The sequence below is a fragment of the Equus quagga genome, chromosome 19, assembly GCF_021613505.1.
Source record: "Equus quagga isolate Etosha38 chromosome 19, UCLA_HA_Equagga_1.0, whole genome shotgun sequence".
Lineage (NCBI taxonomy): Eukaryota > Metazoa > Chordata > Mammalia > Perissodactyla > Equidae > Equus > Equus quagga.
Window position 1 is genome coordinate 3,875,772 of NC_060285.1, and position 17,328 is coordinate 3,893,099.

At 53.3% G+C, this 17,328-nt stretch overlaps 1 protein-coding gene and 1 long non-coding RNA gene across 4 annotated transcripts in view; one reads left to right on the forward strand and one right to left on the reverse strand.

The window, feature by feature from the left end:
- CELSR1 (cadherin EGF LAG seven-pass G-type receptor 1) overlaps window positions 1–17,328 on the forward strand; it is a 151,049-nt gene that overhangs the window by 20,762 nt on the left and 112,959 nt on the right. The gene's annotated exons all lie outside the window — the stretch shown is intronic.
- LOC124230561 (uncharacterized) lies at window positions 4,190–8,755 on the reverse strand. Its single transcript, XR_006886211.1, has 3 exons — window positions 8,268–8,755; window positions 6,553–6,640; window positions 4,190–6,279 (listed from the first exon to the last, which is right to left on the reverse strand). It is a non-coding gene; the product is annotated as an uncharacterized LOC124230561 (long non-coding RNA).

The following is a 17,328-nucleotide window of genomic DNA, read 5'->3' on the forward strand; positions in this document are numbered from 1 at the left end:
GAACATGAAAAGGAGTGGCAAGGAGAGTGACCGTGGTCCCTGCCTTCGAGCAGGATTTGGTGACCACAGATGTCCTTGCAGTGTCCTCTGGCCACACCCCCGCAGAACTGGTTCTGATTGACTGGCAGCCAGAGAGGCGGGGCCTCAAACCTGGGGGGATCAGAACAGGGCCTGGACCTCAGCCTTCGGGCCTCACCGGAGGGGACATCAGGGGCTTGTGTAAATGTCTGGGCTTCTGTGTGTCACAGGTTGGCAGTTCAGGTGTGGCTTCAATAAGTGCAGTTTAGGAAGCTGGGCCCCATCGTCAGCAGTCCCCTTCCTCGGCCTTTGGCTCTGTCATCCTGCTGCAGATGAGAGCCCCCTGGCGTCTGGGCCCACCCAGGTGGGGAAAGCCGGGCAGTCAAGGTGAGAGGCAGTTCCTTCTCAAGGAGGCAATTCTGTTCTTGAGGACCTGTCCGCTGAGTGGGGGCTGGGAGGTGAGAGGAAGGTGGCCGTGCCTGGCAAAGAGCTGGGACAAACTATAAATAGGACATTGGCACAGTCTTTGTTATTCTGAGGACGGATTGATGAGTTTGCTGTGGCTTTTAGCCTCTGGGCTCCTATTCCTACCAGCATTTGTTAAGAGCTCTCTGTGCAGCTGAGTGCTGGGCATGGAGGTGGAGTGATGGACAGGACAGACGTGTTGCTGCCCAGGTGAAGTGTATGCCACGGGGATGGGACTCCCACTGGGAGTACAGGGATGGGGTAGATCATATGGCCCCATAGGCAGTGTCTTCTTATGGTGCATCCAGAGGCCCCGCGGTTGGTCTGGCTCCTGCAGCTTTGCGGTGAGGATGCTGCTGGAAGTGCTCAAGCCGGGACTCCGGTGCATTGGATCACCTCCATTTTCATACAGATGTTTCTGTGTAACTGCGTGGGACTTCCCAGTGGACTTCTTGGACTTCTCCTGGCATCATGGGGCCCACTGGGCTCAGGGCTGGGAGGTAGGCAAGGCTTGTGCCAAGTCAAGGACCTCAGGACGGAAATGACTTGTACTTCCCTAGAGGCAGCAGGATGCCAAACGTGTCCTGGCAGAATTGAAATAGCTGACGCTGGGAGGAAGATGAGGGAATGATTGCTCCGCAGTCATGAGGCCCAGGCAGGGGGCCGCTTATTTGCGGCCTGGGCTCAGTAGTCAGGAGAGAGGTGTGTAATTGTGTCTCATTGTGGACAGAGGCGCACAGAGCCGGAGCACCTGGGGCTTCAGGGTGGACAGTGAGTGTGCCCACGCGTCGGTGCGAAAGGCAGCTCATCCTGGTGCTGCCCACGCCTGGGAGGTGCCCTTGCTGGCCCCCTGACCCTCCGTCTTCCCATCTACCCTCCCTGCTCCCTCGCTGTCTGCCCTCAGCACCTCACTCCTGGGGTGCCCCATCATACCTTGGGGGCCCCAGGAGAGTGTGGCACTGCAGAGTGTCAGCCCCGCTGTCCTGAGCATCTCAGGTCCTGGGATCTCATGGCTCTCTGTGCTGCAGGTGCCCAGCTCGAGGTGAAAGCATGGTTGGTGTTTGTTGAATGAATGAATGACAGTGTGCCACAGAAACACACAGTGTCCCAGTTGGGATTTAAGAGCCTTAAGTGGAAAGTGTGTGTGGCAGGAGCCTGGACTGCGGTCAGTAGGGCTGGAGCTGGCCTGTGCTGACTGGCTGCGCAGACTTGCAGAGCTGGCCCTGTGGTCTCCAGGGAGCCCCGGTCATGCTCATCGCCTGGGTTTTTCTCCGTATTCATCATATTTCTCTCCCATCTTCAATGCCCAGGTAAAAACAAAACCAAGAAAACTGCAGAGCAGACACAGCATGAAAAAGGCCACCACTGTGTATTTTTAATTTTTTAGAGCTTTATTATGGGCTATTAATAGAAATTGCTTTTCAGAATCAAAAACATTTTTGGTTTGTTCACAAAATTAAGCACTCTCACTCTAGAACGTTCTGGCCCACCGAAGGGCAATAAAGGTGAAAGTAGGATGTGGCCCCAAATCCAGGCCCAGAGACAGTTCTTGTTGATCTTGTGGCTTGTTGCGAGTCTCGGTTTTTCTTCTGCTGCTCTTTCTAACTTTCTGCACGGCCACGCGTCTGCCTTAGACGCCTCTCCTGGTGCTCATCCTCCGGGCCTTGGCAGGCGCACGGTTGCCATGGTGATGGGCTCCCTGAGCTCCGGGAGGCACCTCTGGGGCCCTTACCCTGAAGAGCCGCCCCTTTGTCCAGGGACAATGCGGCCCTGAAGGACCAGGGCTTGTGTGTCCGGCTCACTTTAATTACCTTCTGGGGAGGCCCGGGAAGGGGAGTTGCAGTCTCCCTGGGATGGGCCGCTCCTTTCCTGAAATGCATACATTTGGATCCCTTGCTCTTAAAAATTATTTATTTATTTCACATCAGAAGACCTTAGCTTTTGTGACTTTGCCTTAATGGGGACATGACTCTGAGGATAGCCACTTGGAGGGCTATCCTTATTTGCTGGATGCAGAGGGTTCAGAGCTAGCCCAGCTACTGGTTTTAGAAGCAGCCTTCTGTGTGTCTCTGCATCTGCTGTCACCGGCCGCCCTGGAAAGGACACGCTCCCTGCCCCCTGCACTGCCTCCGGCCCCGTGGCCAGGAGCACGGGGCCTCCTTCTCCTCCCTGGCCCGTGTGCTGGACGTGAAGAGTGGCCTTGTTGGAGGAGGCATGAAGCTCTGGCTTTGTCACCTGTGCCCCGTGAGTGGAATGTCAGGGCTGATGGAGGAGGGGAGGGCCCTCTAGGTCCTTCCTGCCTCGGTGGATGGGCCACGTGCTCGACAAGCAGCCAGCTGTGAGCCATTTCACAGGCAGCCCCCGCCTTGGGGGTGCACTGGGCCCCGCCTTCCTGGGCCTCCACCAGCTGTCCCCTTGTCAGTGCCCCTTTCCTCAGAGGGCTTTCCCTGAGGCCAGTCCCCCTTAGGGCCCCCAAAGACTTTCTTCTTCATCTCACTCCCACACTTGCCTTCTGTGGGCCCCCAGAGCAGACATTGTCCCCTCAGCACTGTTGCCATGCAAGGCGGGGTCATTTCTGTGGAGGGGCCAGCCTGTGCACTGTGGGACGTGGAGCAGCATCCTCCCACTGTATGCCATTAGCACCTCTCCGTCATGACAATCAAAGATGTCTCCCAACATCACCACATGTTCCTGCTGCCCCCCATTGTGACGACCACCCTAGAGCTGGCCAGCCTGGGTCTTCTGGGTTCACCCTTGACTCCCCCGTGCCTGGCACCAGGAGTCCCCAGGAAACCTTTACGGGTCATGGTATGTGTGGTCCAGCAGGGTCAGTTGGGGACTGGTCACATTAAGACAGTGCAGAGTGATGAACACAACTGGACAGAGGGGTAGTCGGTGGGTGGGTCCTGGGTGAAAGAGGCTGACCTGGCCCACCCCACCTGGCTGTGTGATTTGGGGTGCCCGTCACCCTCCTGGAGCTCCAGCCTCGTCATTGGTAAGTGGATATGATGAATGCCAGCATGTAGATGTCATGGGCACGTGGGTCATTGGAACCCCCCGCTTTGCCCCCTTGTCCAGTCCCTGGACGTGTGAGGGCCATGCTGCCCAGCGGGGCACCTGCATCTTCCTGACCCCCAGCCCCTCCCCTGGAACAGGCCCTGGGGACGCTGTTGACTGACCCGGCTTGAGGGGGCCACCAGGCACAGGGACGGGACAGCCAGGAGCCGTTTGGCATTATGAGGACACCTTTAAAATGGAGCAGAGAAGCCAAATGGGCACCGTGTTGCCCGGCCTGGACAGAGGCCACGGTGGCAGGAGCGGTCCAGAGCCTTCCAGGACGCAGAGGTCACATTGACATTCTTAGCGGCTGGCCCGTTATTGTGCTGGAGCCGGCTCAGGTGGCTGACGGCTCGGTCGGCCTGCTCTGTGGTCGTCTCCATGTCCCAGGTTCCCAGGCACAGGACTGTCTCCGCCTTTCCAGGCTCATTCTCAGGCTGTGGGGCTTTCTCAGCATTACCCATGGGAATGTGCTATTTATAGACCGTGTAACACATTCATTCCTAGAAATCTGACATTTCTAAATTTCAGCCAGACCAAGACTCACAGATCCTTGGAAGGGAAACAAGCCCATGGAACTGGGGCAGCCGCAGAGACCCAGAGGGTCCGCAGCATCATTGCCCAAAGCAAAGGAAGGGGGTGTCAGGGGTGTCAGGGGCACTTGGAATTTGGCAAGTAAACGTTGTCAATTAGGGAGGGGAGGGGCCCAGGCATGTGAGAAATGCCACACAACAAAGGAAGACATGGAGGGGCCGCAGGGCCCAGCGGGGGCAGGGTGACGAGCAGGTAACAAGATGACAGAAAGCAGAGCCACCTGCTAGTCTGACTCCTGACAGGGACCTGAGGCACCGTGCCTGCCTCCCCCCAGCTCCCGAGTACAGACACTGTGAGCACTTTCTCGGCCCCCAGTGCAGATGCAGGAGTCTGGAAAAGCAGACCCAGCCTGCCCTCTGGAAGCTTCCATCCAGGGGCTGGGTCAGTGCCCAAGGTCAGCTTGTGCTGTGGTCGGGGCTGTGGAGGCAACTGAGGGCGAGCAGGTGGCAGGGGCTCTAGTCAGGGGCTGAGAGGGCTTCCTGGGGCCGAGCTGTTACCTCCACAAATGCCGGCGAGGCACCTGGGGTGCCAAGACCTTGCTCATCACCTGGGGTGTCCGGGCAGGGCGGGCGGAGCCACCGCCCCCAGCTCCCCGTCCTGGGGGAGACAGCAGTGAGTGCAGGAGGATGCCATGGAGCCCAGATTCCCCACAGAGAAGATGGCCGTGGAGGAGGTGGCCGGGTGGCTGGGCAGTTGGCCGGTGGCCCTCGGGCCCCGGTGCTGGGAGCTGCTGCCACTCAGCCGCTGCTCCGGGAGGGCCCTCGTCTGGTGCTGGGAGACCGTCACCTGCGTGCCTGCCCAGATTACACCACAGTGTCCCCAGCACCATGCTGGCACCTCACAGGGACCCCTGTGGTGGCCGGGACAGCTCCTGGCTGTCGGGTCCCTGGCTGGTGGGCGGGCGGAATTGGGTGTGATTTCAGAGAAGGGCAAGGTGCTCCAGGGCATGTCCTGCTGAGGGGCTGTCTCACAGGGGCCCCTGGATGGCGGGTGGTTGTGGAGAACCATTGGGTCAGGACCTGGCTGGACAGGGACAGCACCCGGTGTGCGCTGAGCACCACACAGCCATCACGGCCACTGGGGCCGAGCTGCCCCCAGCATAGTCGTTCCTTTGGACGGACAGACAGGGCACGAGACAGTGTGTTGAGGTGGAAGGAGGGTGTGGGGGGTGGATGTGTCCTTTTCTTCATAGAGTCGGCCAGTGGGTCTTGGCTGAGCACCTGTAGTGTTGGGTTTTGGGGACACAGCAGGGAAGGAAGCAGGCAGCACGCCCCCCCATGGTGCTTACCCCATGTGGACCCCCGCCTGCCGAACAGGGGCTCCTAGAGCTCCAGGGCAGGGTGGGGCGCCAGGGGGCACAGCCAGACAGTTTGGGGGCAGGGAGGGTCTAGATTGCAGCCTCTGAGGCCTGTGTGGTGGGCCAGGAACGGGGAGAAGGGTCAGGGACCGGGCAGTTGGGCTGAGGGGCGGTGAACCCTGCCTGGAGCCTGGCCGGGGGGAGGAGTAGGGGCGTGGGGAGGAAGAACTGGGCGGGATCTGCACTCCTGCTGCAGGCTGTGTGAGTCTGGGGGCTGAGCCTGGGAGTGTAGGGGCAGCTGCAGCCCCCAGCCCCGACCCAGAGCCCCACAGGAGGCTGGCCCGCGAGAGGAGCAGCCAGAGCCAGCCTTGCCCTGCAGGTGTTGGGTGGGGATCTCAGCTTAGGGACCCTTCCCCAGCCACCCAGGAGAAGTGCATGCTCTCTGAAGGGGACCTGGTGACTGTGGCCTCCGTGGGGGCCCAGGGGCTCCTCAGTCCCCCCTCAGACTGCAGCAGGCATGGTGCTGCTGCTCTGACAGGCTCCATTGGCATCACTTTCCTCTTTGGCGAAGAAGCGCTTACTGTGTGTGCACAGCACATCCAAGCAGTACAGCTCCAGAGGACCCCCCGCCCCCAGACCTCTATTCCCTGTTACTGGGCATCTTTCCAGAGAGATCTCAGCGTCTGTCCACATGTGGATGGTGGCATAGAGATGTGAAAATTAGAACACAGCTCCTGATTGTAGCTCCGTATATTGTCAGCTCATCTCAGCTGCCGTGTTTCACTGGGGAGCCGTGTGCCTGAAGACTGTTCCAGAACTTAAATGTTGGATGTTCCAGAAACATTCTCCTGAAGAAGTGGTTTTGGAAATGGGTTAGAATTCCAGGAGGTGAGACACCTCTCTGGACTTGCTGGGTCTTGGGTGGGGGCCGGGGGGCAGAAGGGGGACCTGGGGCGGCCCCTGTTAGCTGGACCCTTGGTGGTCTCTAATCTGGGAAGGGGGCCTGGTCTGAGGACAGAGGGAGGGGTTTCGTGGGTCTGGAAAACAGGGAAGCAGAGAGTCTGAGGAGGAAGGAGGGGGCTCCTCCCTCGGGCCACCTGGCTGGCAGGGCTGCTGCTCACCTGGATGCTATCCTCGGAGGTACAGCCCCAGGTGCTGGGCCCTGGTGCTCTGCAGATCCTTCCAGAACCAGCAGTCAGTCAGCAATGCCTTTTTGGGGGGAGGGGAAGGATAGGTACGATAGATTCATTTTATTTTAAAAAATCCTTAAGAATCTTATTAATAAAAGAAGTCAACGTTGTGAAAATTCAAATAAGCGGAAGTGCATAAAGTAGAAAATCAGCACTTTCTGCTTATCCTTCCGTACATTTTTCTATGGGTGTGAACATACAGTGTTTCTCTCTTCGTTTCCCCGCCCACCCCCAGCGCAGCTTCTTTTTGACGTGGATCCTTGTGGACTCTGCATTCCAGTGCATGAAGATCTAGCTTGCTCTTTTTAATCACTGTCTCACTTGCCGTTCTATGGGCGTAATGTGATGTCTTCAGCCAATTCCCTCTTCTTGTGTGTCTGTTTCCAAATTCTCTCTTTTCATAGAGGGTTGCCGTGAACATTAGTTGGTATGTGTGCCTAACTTTTGAGGTTATTTGGAATAATAAATTCGCAGAAGTGAAATTACTGGTGCTGAGGGTTTATCCACTTTATATTCTGATAACCTCAGTCGGTTTGCTTTTGGAAAGTTTGTCCTATATTTATTCCAGAATGAGCAGTGTACAGAAATGCCCATATTGGCATCATCATTGCAAAGATCAGTCTTTTTCACCTTTTCTAATCCTAGAGGTAAAAATAAATGTCTTCCTTTTTTGATTTGCATCTTTCTTTTGGGAAAGTGGACAGTTTTTCATCTGTTTATCACTCCTTCCTACTTCTTCTGTGACTTGCCAGTTGACTTTCTCGGTTAGATTGCTTATCTTTTATTGATTTACGTTTGCTCTTTACGTGTTTATAATATATACATATAAATACATAAATGTAATATATATTGATTTATATTTCCTCTTTGTATATTCATAATGTATCTTTATTTTTAACTTGTTGCCAACTTTTTGTAATTTCTAATTTTTCTTTTAACTCGCCAGTATCTTTTTAACTTGATGGCGGAAGTCTTAAATATTTTTGTTGTGTGAACTTGATCGTTTTCCTTTATGGCTTCTGTGTGCCCTGAGATGATGTGCTCAACCTTTCTGAACCCCAGTTTCTGTTCTGGAAAATAGGGACAGTACTACCAAGCTGCTAGGGTTGTCTGAGGATTAAATGGAAGATGAGGCCCAGCCCCCAGTGCCTGGCCCAGCCTCCGGCCCCTTGGCTCCTCCTTGTTGGGAACTGACCACAGCCAGTTTTGTTCACTATCATTCGATTCTCTCCGGCAGTGACTACTGGCGGCCCCACCACCTGGTGTGCTGGAGGGAAAGAGAGCCTCAGGCTACCTCTGCGCCCAGAGGGACCGCTGTAGGAAGCAGGCCCAGGCACGGTCGCAGCTCCTGTCCTGCAGGCTCGTGTCCTCTCTGCTGCTCCAGTAGCGTCTGGCATGGAGGGGCCCTGGAAGCAGAGGCTGAGTCTTCTCGCACAGGCTGCAGCCGACCTTCTGGCTGGAGCTGGGCAGCAGAAAGCCTGTAGTGACTGACTGCACGCCACCGGACCCCTGGCAGGCTGGAGTCCTGGGTGCAGGATTCTGTTCCCAAGGGTGCAGGCTCTGAGCCTGCTAGGTTCTTAGGTCCTGTCCCTGGGATGGCAGAGGCCCCGGTGGTATTGCTAATTGGTACACCCAGAGCCACTTACCTGGCCAGGAAACACCCCCTCTGATACCAAGCCTTTGGTGTGGGTGGGGACAGAGAGAGGGGAGGGTCCCGGAGTTGCCCTGGAGTGGACGCGTCCAGCTGGAGTCCTTCAGATGCTAAGCCGGTGTCCTGGGGTGTAGTTCCAAGGGGGCCTGGGGAAGACACCTAACCTGTGTCTCCACTCCACCTGTGCAGCCCACTCTCCCCGGGAAGTGACTTAAATCCAGTCCTCCCTGGCCTACCGCTGATGGAGCGCACACTCTTCCAAGTACATCTGGTTTCTGATTTGGGCCCAGGTCCTTGAATATTTACAGTTAAGGGGGAAAAGTCAGAGGGAGGTAGGAGCACGTGGGGATATGATCATAGGTTCCCGTGTCACTTGCCTGGTGACCTTGGGTTTGTCACGTAACCTCTCGGAACCTTGATTTCCTCGTGTGATAAACAGGGGCGGTGGCTCCAGTTTCACAGGTGTATGCAAGGCCCCCAGCAGAGTATTGGCTGTGCCGTCAGGGCTCTGGAAGTCGTCCTTGTCATTAGTGGTTTCAGTTGCTAATTTCCCAATAAAGTATCCTGTTTTCTCTGGAGTGGTTTTCTGAGTAGTTGATAAAAAATGTAATGACTGTCCCCTGCTCCTTCCGAACACAGGTGAGTCACAAATCGCTCGGACCACACCTGCCTCCACTGGTGCTTCCTGGGACGGTGAAGATCGTATGTTTGTCTTCATTTTCCCTTCAAGTCAAGGAAGCTTATGGCTGTGCCAGAGGAGATTAAAAAAATACTCAGAAATTCTTTTCGGGGAGTTACTCTCTGAGTTAATGGAAAGATGCATTCAGTTATTTCTCATCAGAGATGTGCAAATATCAAAGGGAGATGTTCAATTTTTAAAATAACAGTTAAGTTCTATCTTTGTGGGGGGTCTAAAACCTATGAGAAGCATGTGGCCGGTGAACAGACTGATTTTCAGCTCTGACGGGCGGCCACCAGCCCCGGTGTGCACACAGGGCCAGCTGTGCCATGTAAACGGTGGATACGAGCACCGTGGAGGCCACTGCCCCCCCCACCCTCCACCTCCGCGATTTCCAACTGTTTTCAGACACCAGGCGCGGGAACGCATTGGTGAGTTTCATTCTGCACCTGAAGGCCCACAAGCCACCAAGAATATAGAGCGGATAATAGTTATAAAGTGCATTTCAAGAAAAATGACATCTGACAAAGGGCCCGCAGAGTCATTGTTGTAAATTCCCTCCAAGATCAAAAGGCACAGGTGTGGGCCCTCACGGCCTCTGTTCTTTTGTGACAAGTTAGGGGCATCATTTACGCCCCCTTTGGAAGCTGGGATCCTTGCGTCATTTTGCCGGTGGCCTTTGTGCTGGGCTCCCATTCAGCCCGCCCCGTCATCTGAATAAGCATGGAGCGCCCGCTGTCATTGTCCCCGAGGTTACTCATCAACCGCCTCCCGCCTGCCTGAGCGGGGCTGCCCGTTTCCATGGTTACCGCTGCGCTGTAAATGTGATCCCGGAGCCTTGGGGGAGGGGCTGTATAAAAAAGAGCATCTCCTGTGGGCGCTTGAAACCCTGCACCCGGGTTTTGCTGCCCTGTTTCCGAGAACTTTCCCTGTGTCCCTCGGGGGCTGGGAGCCCGGCTTTCCTGTTAAAGCAGCGCTGAGAGCTGTGGGCCAGAGGCTGGGGTGGGGTTACAGCAGGAGAGACTGGATCCTGCGGGGCGATGGTCACTCCATGGGACCCGGTGTGTTCGTGGGGGGACGTGGCGGGGGGGGCTTCGGTTTTTGGGAGGGGATTTGTAGACAGTGGAGGGGTTTAGACTGGAGCTGGTGGGGCAGCTGGCGCCTGGCAGCTTGGGGTTCTGAGAGGCAAAAGCAGAGGATGCTAGGAGGTGACGGGGCAAAGTGGGCAGACCAGGGGCACAGGGGGACACTGATTTGGTATGGTTTTAAAAGCTGCCCCATGGTTGGAGATTGGTGGTGGCCTGGGTTGTATCTCGTTTGTTGCTGGGTTTTTTGTTTTGTTTTGTTTTGTTTTGTTTTTTAGCAAAGTAGCGCTATCCTAGGGACAAAAGTCTCTGTGTGGGTCTGCCAAAGCTTCTTGAAAGTAGATCTGTAGAAGTGGATTTGTGGGGGGTGTTTAAATTTTTATCAAATTGTGTTACAAAAACTCATCACTGGCTGACATTCTTGCCACCAGCTCAGAAGCTTGTTAATCTGCGTCTTTCCCAAGCTTGATGTTATCATTGTCCAAAAGGTTTGCCAATCTGATGGGTAAAAAATAGCCCATTGTTTAATTTTCACCTTTCTCTGATTCCTTTGAGGTGGAGCTTCTTTTCAAATATTTATTTGCATTTCTTCTGTGGCCTGCCAATTCCTAGTCTGTCTTTTTCCCCTGGTTTCTGGTTTGGGGTTTAGCATTCCCGACTTCAGGATTATAAGTGTCCCCTGTCTTATTTTAATGTTTTTTACTGCTCTCTTCCTATCATACGTGGCTCTTTAATTTATGGAGTTAATTTTGGGGTAATGGTATGAAGTAAAGGTCTGGTTTTCCCACTTGTCTCAAAGCCTCTTGTTTGCAGAGAACATGCCTTCTCCTTGGAATGCCACCTTTGTCACAAACTGCAATCCCACAGCCACGGAAGAGGGAACGTTTCTCACTCTCCCATGTGGCTGTTTGTTCCTATCCCACACCACCCCACTATTTTAATTACTGTTATATTATAGCGTGTTCTGAAAGCCAGTGCAGCATATTTTCTCCCATTGCTTTTTTTTTCATAATTTTCTTGGGCTGTTTTTATGGATTTTCTCTTCTGTGTGAGCTTGATAAATGCCTTGTAAAGGTCTGTTGAATTCTTTAAAAATTCCACAGGAATTTTGGTGAGCATTGCCTTGTGTTTATGGATCACTTTGTGTAGTAAATTGAATGGTGGGCCCCCAAAAAATACATCTACACAGGATCTGTGGCTGTGACCTTAGGGTCTTTGCAGATATAGTTCAGCTAGGGATCTCAAGATGAGCTTCTCTTGAATTAGGATGGGTCCTAAATCCAGGGACAGGTTCTGAGAAGAGAAGGGGAGAGACACAGAGAGGAAGGACTTAGGAAGACGGAAGCAGGACTGGGGTGATGCACCCTCAAGCCAAGGATTGCTGGCCAACACCAAAAGCTGGGAAGAGGCACAGAACAGGTTCTTCTTCAGAGCTTCTGGAAGGAGCCAGTCCTGCCAACCAACAGCTGGGTTTCAGAGCTCTGGGCTCCATGACTCTGAAGGAATTAGTTCCCCTTGGTTCAGCTGCCCCGTTTGTGCTACTTTGTTGCGGCAGCTCCAGGAAACCAACACACTTTGAGAGAGTGGTACTTCTACAATGTTGTTTTTCTATTTAGAAACAGGGTCTGTTTCTTCATTTTTTAATGTCGCCTTTGACATGCTGCAGTAAAATTAATCATGTCTCTACAGACAGATCGCATTCGGGCTCGTTTTGGGGGATTTTATGGGTTTTGTTGCAGTTGTGATAAGGCCTCTGTCATTGTGTTCAGTTACATTTTCTAGCTGGCTCTTGCTGGGTGTCAAAAAGTGATGGATTTTTATCTGGTGCTTTTGTACTCAGCCACTCTCTCAAGCTCTCCTTAGTGAAAATCGTTTCTCTATCGGTTCTCTGCGAGAGCTGTCATATTGACTCAAAATAACGTAGGTTCTTTTCCTTTCTCTCGGTCACTTTCTCTCTCCCTTTTTTTCTGTGTTGTTCTGTGGTCAAGTGCTTTTTACCCTGGCGGAGCCTGGCAGCCCCTATCGCTTGGCTAACGAGCAGGGTTAGGATCTCCTGGCACAAAGTCCAAGAGCTGACTCTTGACTCAAGACTTGTGGAGACACTAGTTGCTGGCAATGAGTTCGCTCGCTCCACTCAATCAGGATTCATTTAGTTTCTACTACATGCCGGGCTTTGTCTTCCATGCTGGGAATGCAGCATTGTGCCAGAAGTCTTAGCCAATGCAGTAGGAGAAAAAAAAAAGGTGTAAACATAACACTGTTCTCGTTATAAATAAGGTAATATGTAAATAATGACATTGCTATTACTTACAGGTGATATGGTTACATAAAGAAAATCTAAAAGAATATGCAAATAAATGATTAAATAATAAGGGTCTTCAGCAGGATTGCTGGATACTTGGGTAATATGTGAAATCAAATATGTTTCTTTGTACCAGCAATAAATGGAAAATGAAATGAGATATGTTATTTTCAGTAGCATAAAAAGATCAAAGAACCAGAAATAAGTCTCATAAAAGATGGACAGAGAACTGGGAGATGCGGCTGTTACTGGAGGAGTTCGGGGAGACCCACATCGGTGTTCATGGCTTAGAAGACTCAGTGTGTAAAGACGTCATTTCTCCCCAGACTGTTGTGTGGATTCAGTATAGTACTAACCAAAACCCACAGGATTTTTAGGGAAAACTGAAAAAATGGATAAGCTGATTATAAAATTTACATGCATAAACATATGTTAATTTACATATAAATTTTTTATGTAAATACAATTGGCCAAGAAGAGTCAAGGCAATCTTGAGGAAGAGAGGTGTGAGGACTTGGTCCGCTGGATGCTGAGGCTCCTTAGAAAGCCGTTGTAATTAAGAGGGTCTGCCAGTAGCCAAGGATGGCCACATAGGCCAGTGGAATCGACTGGAGAGCCCAGAAAACAGTCTCTGCATGTTTAAAAGTGTAACTTGGGGCTGGCCCGGTGGTGTAGTGATTAAGTTTGTGTACTCTACTTGGGTGGCTTGGGGTTCTCGGGTTTAGATCCCAGGTGCAGACCTACACACTGCTCATCAAGCCATGCTGTGATGGCATCCCACATACAAAATAGAGGAATATTGGCACAGATGTTAGCTCAGCAACAGCCTTCCTCAAGCAAAAAAAAGAGGAAGATTGGCAATAGATGGTTAGCTCAGGGCCAATCTTCCTCACCAAAAAAAAAAGTGTAACTGATTAAGTAACAAGGAATAAATAAGGAAATCATAGAGCTGACTTACATTCCAGAAGGATGATTCTGTGCTGGAGTTTATTTTTCTGAATATGCCTCATTTTGAATATCCTCTTTTGACCTGTCTTCCAGTTCATTAACTTCATTATCAACTGAGTCTAATCTATTCTTAAACCCATCTAACAGGCTCCTGCGTGGAGGTCACCTGTGGTTCTCCCAGGCACCTGGGGACGCAGTTTTTCGCCCTGTCATGAGCAAGCAGTGAGGCCCAACAAACTTTCCAGATAGAGGAGCCACTCCCTCACGTTCCTTGTGGGTGGGGGAGAGAACGTATACAGACCAGAGGGGAGGGCTTCCAAGGGGTGATGGCGCCCAGCAGGCCCCACTGGCTGGAAGGACGGATTGGGTTCAGTCTGTTCTCTCAGATATTCTTTTTCCCCCGGGAAATTGTAAATGTTTTCCAAGTTCCTTTTGTCTCCCTTTTAATCCTTCACCCTATTACTGAGAGCCGATTTCTAATCTGGAGGAAAATACATCAAGGTCGGATCAACACAAGCTACTGATTTTGAAAACCAAGGGGCCAGTCATATGGAAGAGAGAAATCAAGAGGTCATTTTTGTCCTTGGTTGGCGTCAGGCCAGGAAGACTTTTTTCGGGGAATTAAAACAGGACTGTGTCTCTGAGCTCCATGTTGCTTGTTTATATAAATCCCACAACAGCATATAACTAAGACCATCGACGGCCAGCATGTTCTAAAGGACAGTTTTAGATGAGAAATGGAAGTTCTGTATTGAAACGGAACGAGCCTGGGAGCGTGGAGGTCTCTCCAGCAGCTCCTGGCATATTGGCCAGCTTCATTCCTGAAAGGAAGAGAGGATGCGTGCGTCCCGGGGGATTGCCTGGAACCTGGGAGGTGTCCTGGATTGGACGTCTGGCTTCAGCCATCACAGATTGCAGTGGCCCGACCATTCCCTTCTCTTCTCTTTTGTCTCCAAGTTTCCGACATGGCGTCACAATAGCCAGCCCCTGTGCGCATTTTAACTCAGGCTTGCCTTACCTGCCTGCAGATATTGAAAGAATAGAGTGACTTGTAATTTTTCTCCTTTTTGCTAGGTTACAAGAAAAACTAAAAAAACCCGCCTTTCTGGCTGAGTTTCCTTAGGACAGTAGTTTTCAAACGGGGGTGATTTGCCCCCCCGGGAGACTTTGGCGATGCCTGGTGGGCAGCACGGGGCCCTGGACACACATGGGTTTGCATTTTGGCATGTCATTAACCAGTCAAGTGGCCTTGGGCAAGTCACTTAACCTCCTGACCTCTGAGGCCTGGTCCGTAAAACAAAGAAAATGAAAGCTGGCAGGCAGGACAGGTGGAGCGTTAGGAGGAAGTACCTGGAGCTGTGTCACCCGGGCTGGTGGTGGACGGGGTTGATGAGAACAGCCGTGGGAATGGAAGCTGTGCCTGGGGAAGGGCAGACGTGTTTGCAGGAGATTGGTGTTGTGGATTTTTCAGTTGTTTTAAAAGGGAGCCCAACTCCCTGTCTGCAGGCTGCAGCAGCTGTGAAGTGGCTGAGGGATGCCCCCCACCCCTGCCGGTGTTACCTCTGCTCCCAGCGTTTCACCCCCAGGTCACATCTCAGAGGTGTTTTTTGGGTAAAATGATGATGGCCCTGGAGTGCACAGATGACTTGTCTCTTGTGACACAGAACGTTTAGACCGAACGTGGGGACATTTGGATGAAGGCGTTGGGGGAGTGATTCCAGGAGCCCAGCTTGGCTGGAACCTCTCCAGGGGACCCCGGAAAATCCCTTCTCCTGTCTCGTCAGGAGTGCAGGGCCCTGTGAGGCTGAGGGTCTTCCTGCTGGAGGAGACCGGGACCCCAGGTGCACTCTGGCGGACAGGCTGTGTCAACTCAGGGAGCTCCTTGCACTTCTGAAAGTCGGTAGGCAGAAGGCGCCTCCGTGGCCTCTCACAGCTGCAGGGGGAGGAAGCTGAGACCCGAGGGGAAGGGCTGCGTTCACCCCACCAGCCGGCGGGCAGCCCGGGTCTGGGTCTGCGTGTCCAGATCTGAGAACTTCCTGTCTTTGGAACCTGCATATTCTCCTGGACAGACTGAGAGCTGCTCTCGGGCTTGTGAGAGAGGAACCCAGCCTCCCTGGGCCCTGCAGAGGCCTGGGCCCATCTCCGAATCAGGGGAGGCCGGGGCCTCAGGGGTCCTGTGGAGTCTAGGCAGCGGCTTCCCCTCTGATTAGAAGGGGCATGATGGCCACTCGGCACCTGCAGGGGCCTGGGCGCCCGGAGCCCTGGCCGCCTCCCTGCCCGCTGGGCTGATAATTACGGCCTGGCTGTGCCCCCAGCAGGCGCACTGGGAAAGCCGGCCTCAGGTCGGTGAAGTGCCCTCGGCAGGAAGCTCTCCACCCACCCCTCCACTGGGCAGGGAAGAAGTCACCTCCAGATCACTACTGGCTGGCACTTTGGGTTGTGACAACTAGAGAAACTGGGGACAACAGCAATTTGTTGGTTAACAATGTAGAGCAAAGAAAAAGCACTAGTCCCAAGACTGTTTACAAGCTGAAAATGATCATTCACTTTGGAAGAACTAAATTCCTGGCAGTTAGTTTTCAGGTGAGAACCTGTAAGCAGCTGGAAGGTGGCCTGGCCCTGGCTGTGGGCACTTCTGGCCGTCCGAGCCGATTTATCCCTTCCTGCCGCCATGACCCCAAGTGCCACGTGCCAGGGGGAGTGGGGCTGCCATACAGACGAGCAGTTCCCCAGTCTTCAGCAGAGAACGCTGTTTCTGGCAGCTTCTCTGCTGTGGGGCTGGGGGAAGCGTCTGTTCCTTCTGTGACCCTCGGCCAGGCGTGGGGGGCGTCCCGGCTTCTGGCACCCGGTGCCAGGCACAGCCTCGCTCTGCTCACCTGTGCTTCTCAAGTGCTACCCGTGGAGCTGGGGACTCAGGAGATTAAGCCGTGCCCTCCTCACCAGTCCCACTGGGTCCACACGCATGTGTACACACACACACACACGTGCAAGCACCCCCACACACACACATACTTCGCTGGCGCCTCTGTGGACGTTCCATACACCGAGTTTCCTCCTTGCCACACACGTTGGCCTCTGTAGGTGACTGGCGTGGCCAGAGGCTCCTTAGCAGGACTTGGCTGCCACATCCCCCAGACACTCCTGGTGTGTCAGCCTCTCAGGCCATCCCCGTGTCCTTGTCCTTGCCGGCCACCATGCCCCTTGAGGCCAAGTGGGGAGGTCATGGGGCTGCAGTGCCTGAGTGCCTGCGTGCTCTGAGTGCCTCTGGGAGGGGGGCACCCACAGCTCCCGTTGTCACCAGGCGCACTGATGTAACAGCGACAGATACCAGCCCTGAACACATGCTGACCACAAGCCTTCACCCAGCTGCTCTTCCCACCTACAGTGCTCGGTCCTCCTGCAGCTGAAGCTCAGGGCAGGCCCCTCTCCTCCCACCATCAGCGCCCTGACACCCCTCCCCCCTCCCATCAGCACCCTGACACCCCTCCCCGCCCCAGCACCCTGGGTGCTCCCCACCCCGACTCCCCATTGTATCCTGGGTGCCCCTCCCCCGTGCCCCCATTCTCACCTTGGATGCCCTCCCCATGGCACTTCACACACCGTAATTGTCTCTGGCCCCATCTGTCACCTCCACCAGGCTGAGGACGCCTTGAGGGCAAGACTGTGGGTTTTTCCTCTTGGCAGATCTGGGCCTGGCATGCAGAAGGCTGCAAATATTTGTTGAATTAATGAGTGACAATTTTAATTAGTTCCTTTGAGTTTAGATTGCAGATTAGGATCTTTAAAAGGTTTATTATACCAAATAATTTTTAATTATAAATGAATTGTAAATGTAGTCAGCTGTGGTAATTCCTGAGCGAACTTATATATCGTTTTCAGGACCGTTGGGGGAAGAGGGAAATCCAATTTGTTACTCTTAAGTCATCTCTTAATCGCTTAATAACAGGATGTCTGATATTGGATTAATCTCTTCCATCTGCTCAGACCCTCACTCAAGGCGCCACTGAAAGAGGCTGGAGCTGGCGTTCTCCTTCGGGACCTT